At 34.0% G+C, this 5,544-nt stretch overlaps 1 pseudogene; it reads right to left on the reverse strand.

Moving 5' to 3' along the window:
• Positions 1 to 475: 475 nt before the first annotated feature.
• On the reverse strand, positions 476 to 1,692 carry LOC143587734 (AT-hook motif nuclear-localized protein 20 pseudogene; annotated as a pseudogene).
• Between the last annotated feature and the right edge of the window lie 3,852 nt (positions 1,693 to 5,544).

The raw sequence follows: 5,544 nt of genomic DNA on the forward strand, positions 1-5,544 counted from the left end.
CTAGCAAATTTTGATGTTTACAAAATCGTTTAAAGAAGGTAGAACATGTTTGTTTTCACCAAATTAAATGAAAAACTTTGGCATGTTTTATTTTGATAAAGTGAACCCTACATATTAAGCAAAATATATTATCTACTGCAAGTTGCAACACTTACTAAAATCATACAATTATAAAAATTAAAATTATAGTATATTTATCACGTATTTTAGTTTCATGTCTCAAGAAAAGAAAAAAAAAAGTTTGTCATCATTTATGTGCATCTATAGTGATATCAGTTATCTTGATCACATTTCATTAAACTAAAAATGTTGTTGGTTTCTTAAGAATGACTGATTTGATATTCATTTTGTTTAATAATCAAATTGAATTTGAAAGCAAATAATTTAGTGATTTAGGGAGCATATAAATTAAAAAATGCAAAACGAAAATCGGCATAGAAATTCATAATATAATACGCTGAAATGAGTGAAAATATACAAATTCAGGAGATGATCATTAATACAACTGATACTTTAACATCACACTACACCTTATTAAACATTAGTTATAGCAAAATATTATTAAGAGTATTCTTACTTAAAAATTTAATTACCTCTAATATGGAGGCCGGCCATGAGCCCAACCAAATGCTTCATGGTTCATTTGTCCACCACCATTAGGGATCAAGTTAGGCTGCAGGTTATACCCCGGCATCGGATCACCCATCCCAACTGGCGGCGATGACCCACCGCCCCCGCCAGTACTCCCCATCCCGGCCTGCACCACACTATCCCCTTCCTCTTCTTCCTCAATTGGGAGTCTTTCATATGTGGCATTCGAAAACGTTGCGGCCACGACCATCACCGGGCCTGAGGCCACCAAGGAGCCCACCACGCTCCCACCGACCACCTGGCCTTGACCTCCTGCAACGTAAATGGTAAGGCCAGTTGAGCCAGGTGGAGCAGGACCAGGTAAAAAGGCTCCGGTTAATGATAATATCTCGAATCGGCCTTGTAAGGCCATAACCGAGCCAGGAGCTGTTGGTTGCCTTAGGGTTACGTTCATGACAGTCCCACTAGCGCTCATAACACAAACCCCTCTCTGTCTTCTCCTACTAAACTGAGCTATGCACTCAGCGACGTCAGTCCCGCTCTCCACCTCCATAACATGGCTACGGAGCGCGTTGGGACTGTCCCTGGTCACAAAAATAGGCGGTTTTGGCTTGTTTTTGGAGCCTGGAGGACGGCCTCTAGGCCGCCTGTTTGATGTTTCGATCCCACCTTCTCTTGGATCGACATCGCTGTTGTTGTCTCGATCGTCTTCTTCACTTCCTGTGTTGTTTTCATTCATTGATATTCCCAGATCTGGCTTCTTTAGAGCCATGGAACCACCTGATGATGGCTCCATTCCAGCAAGGTTAGCTTGCCCGTTCCACCACCGATTCGACATCTTATGTACCAAATTTTAATGGTAAAGATGATTTGTAGAAATTAGAAAGGTTCAAAGAAACAGTGGTGGTGGCGCAGATGAAAAGAACTGATTGATTGTTAATCTTAAAATACCCCTTGGGTAGCTTTTGGAGCTATGTGGGATTTGGTTGGCTTGTTCTTTAGGTTTTAGTGGGTAGAGTGTTTCTGACAAAGGTCTTAGGATTGGATTTTAATAATGTAAAGCATAACTATCTATCAATAATAATTCATACGTCTAATTTAATCGATGAGTACTGTTAACTTTTTATTTATATATATACGTTATCAAAGGTAACCAATTTGCATAGTTATCGTATATTTATACTTATGTTAGTTTCCCCATTTAACTTATATATAAGAAATACTAATTGTAAATAGAATGATTATTTTGCAAGTTGAGATAGTTTTGTTGTGAAAGTGAAAGCTATAATTAGTGTTATAACTCAAATTGTAAGAGTAGATTATTATGGGAAAATTACTAAATAGTCTATTTTATTAAATTTTTTAAAAAGATAGTCAATCAATTATAGCCGTTTCCAAAAAGTTTAGGAAGCCTTAGTTGTCATGCAAAATTGCGGGCTAAACCACAGACTAAGCTGCCAAAACTGGAGGCTAGGCCTTTAAAACCGTAAGCTAAGCCTTGGTTGACGGCAAAATATTATAGGCTAAATCTTGGTCGTCTTAGCCGACAAAACTGATGTGGCAGCTTCTGATTGTTAGAAATAAGGGCGGACTGCTTTCATGAAGGCTAAATTTTATGATTGTTTTGAAAAGAATGTTTAGTACTATAACTATTTATGTAACTTTCTAGGGATATTATTTGTCAAAGTTGTTTGAGTTATTAAAATCCCATTTACCTATTTTATATGTATTATTAGGGTTATATCAAATACAAAAGAAATTAACGTGTTAATTGTGAGAATCAAGTAGAGTAATTATATATACAAATAGAATGATTATGTAATTACATTATAGAGTAATCACATAATTACTCTATAATATATTTACATCATTACTTTTTTCGTATATATAATTATTTTATTTGATTCTTACAATCAACATGTTAATTTTAGTTGTACGTTAATTTTCTCCGTATTATTAGTATTAGTATATGTACGTTACTTTACTATTGTGACAACTTCTAGTAAAGATCAGTTATTGGAGTTAATTTGGTATATATTTCGTAACAAGCAAGTTTAATATAAAATGACTCATGTGACTCATTCACACTCATATTCCATCGAGAAAAAGAAAAAAAACTAGAGAGAAGAGAAAGGGTCTTTGGAATTAGGGTTGTTGGGATGTGTGGGGTAGCGTGCGCATGAGGTAGTGGGTGCACTCTTTTGTTTTCTGTCTGTGTTTGGTGGTTGATCAATGCAATTTTCCTTCATAATGTAATATAATAATACTGCATAGCCGAACAGAAGTTTGACTTGGATCCGTTGTTGATTCCTCTTTCAGATGCAAAGTAGGAGAGTTCACAATTAAGTTTTGACTGTTGAATGAGATCTTATGTTAAGAACAAACAAGTAATTTTTTTATGACAGTAACTTCCATTTCTATTAAATTAAAAAAAGGTGCTCAACATAAACAACTTTAGTAAACTTCTGAGAAATTCGTTTTGTTGTAGCGGTCAATAAATTAATCAATCCACACTCTGAAGCGCTATTGTACCGGTGTTCAAATGTAATTATCTATTTATCAATGTTATACATGCACTACAACAAATAGGGGCTTAGTGAAGACAAAAGTCGTCTAGACAGGCCTTGTTTGTCCTCGATATAGCGTTTCTTGACAACTCGTCGTCGATATATCCGACGTCGCTGCAAAGTTGTCGTAATAGATTAAAATTGCCGTCGACATAGAGTTGGTGATATAAAGCTAGGACACCCTATAGCGAGAAATTTTCGTTGTTATAGGCCAAATATTAAAAGATTAAAATGTTCATTGACGCAACTAACTTTCCCTTCACAGCATCAAACTTAGTACCGATGACATGTCGTTGCTATAGGTCAATTTTTTTTTAAATTTATTATCACTCAATGTTATTAAATAAATGAAAAAAAGTTTATTTTACCTTTAGCGAGTACATGTAGTCACTATAGTTCTTATACTAACAATAGTTGTTCTTATATTAATAATAAATTAAAAATTATATGTATAAATATAAAATACACATGCATACATACACATATATATACATAGATACATACATGCATGCATGCATACATACATACATGCATGCATGCATGCATACACACACACATACATACATACATACATAGACAAATATATACGTACGCACATACAAACATACATACATACATACATACATACATGCACGCATACATAGATAGAAAAATATGTACATACGCAAATACACATACATACCTACCTACATACATACATGCATGCATGCATACATACATACACACACATACATACACATATACATACATACACAGATACATACATAGCACACATATAAACATACAAATATGCATACCTACATACATACGTACGTACGTACATACAAACAAACAAATAAACAAATATACATACATACATACATACATACATACATACATACAAACTTATAAACATAGATACATACATACATACATACATAAACGCATACACACATATAAACATACATATATAGATACATATATACATCGACACATGGACATATACATACGTACGTATGTACCTACCTACCAAAACATATACATACAAGACGCATACAATACCAAAGGAAATAATTAGTAACTAGTAGATGTGCCCGCGTGTTGCGGCGGGGACGCGACAGGGACACGGTCGGTTTGCAGCGCGGGGGTGATGCAATGAGAATTAAGTCAGAAACTGTTTAGACGTTGTGGCGAGGGGTAGCGGGCATTTGATGGTGCTTGATTAGACTCTTGAGCCATGTAAGTTAACAAATGATTTATATAGTTGAATAAGAAAGGAAACTATTATGATTAGAATTGGATCTAACGAGTTAATAATGAACAAGATATAACTCTATGACATTATAAAACGGGTGAGATGGATCAGGAGTCGCAATATTAAATTTGGTTGTGTAAGGCAAGCCATTGTTGATTTTAAACATTTTATTCCGACCTTCAAAAATAAACATAGTAGTTTAATTGTGCGTATAAGTGTGTGTGTATGTAATACGTTAATTCAATCCATTGTTGACCCTACCTCGACTATATATTATTTAGTCTGTAGCATAACTAAACAAAAAAAATGCATACAAGTAATAATAACATGTTATCATAAAGACATGTTATTGCATTGTAAAATTCACTCGAGCGGAGGTGTAATGGTTGGCTCGTACCAATAACATGAAAAGCTAGGAATCTGAACTATGGTGACAGCAACAAGTATCACATGTGCGCATTTTGGTTCTAATATTCTTCACTTTAGGCATGTCCGAATCAAATGTAATTGTGATAAAATTTATAGACCTCAAAAATGCAATACAACATACCAGATCTTCAACTTCTGATCTCTATGATGTGTCATGTAAACCACCGGCTCGATGTTGTTTAGTATTATCAACTTAACTTTTTTTCCCTGTTCCACTAACTTGACACCGAGATCTTGAGCTTCTTGTTCTTAATTTCACTTTCCAAAACAATACTGTCAACAATCTTTTCTATTATAAAGACCACTTCGGAAACCTCAGCAGGTTTCTTTTATTCATCACCTACAAATTTTATTATAACTCGTTCAAGCCCGATTAACAACTCAAAACAACTCCTTCACAACTCAATAAACACTTTTTCATTGATAATAATTTAAAATACCAACTGATAATATTTTATTGTACACTAAAATTAGACAAACACCAACTGTTTATTGGATTCTCGTTTAGAAAATTAAATCTGGGCTTAGCCCATGTTTTTTGTTTACTCGGTGCTTAGCAATGTATATTTTACGCACATATAGGTTTTATATAATTATGTCTAGTATAATATATTTGTATACATATATATATATATATATATATATATATATATATAACATAACAATACATATAATTAAATCATACGGTCCAGTTCGGTTTTATACGGTTGGTTTTCGGTTAAA

This window comes from Bidens hawaiensis, unplaced genomic scaffold, assembly GCF_021521415.1.
Source record: "Bidens hawaiensis isolate Kalapana, Puna unplaced genomic scaffold, B.hawaiensis_p1.1 tig00035855_1, whole genome shotgun sequence".
Classification (NCBI taxonomy): Eukaryota; Viridiplantae; Streptophyta; class Magnoliopsida; order Asterales; family Asteraceae; genus Bidens; species Bidens hawaiensis.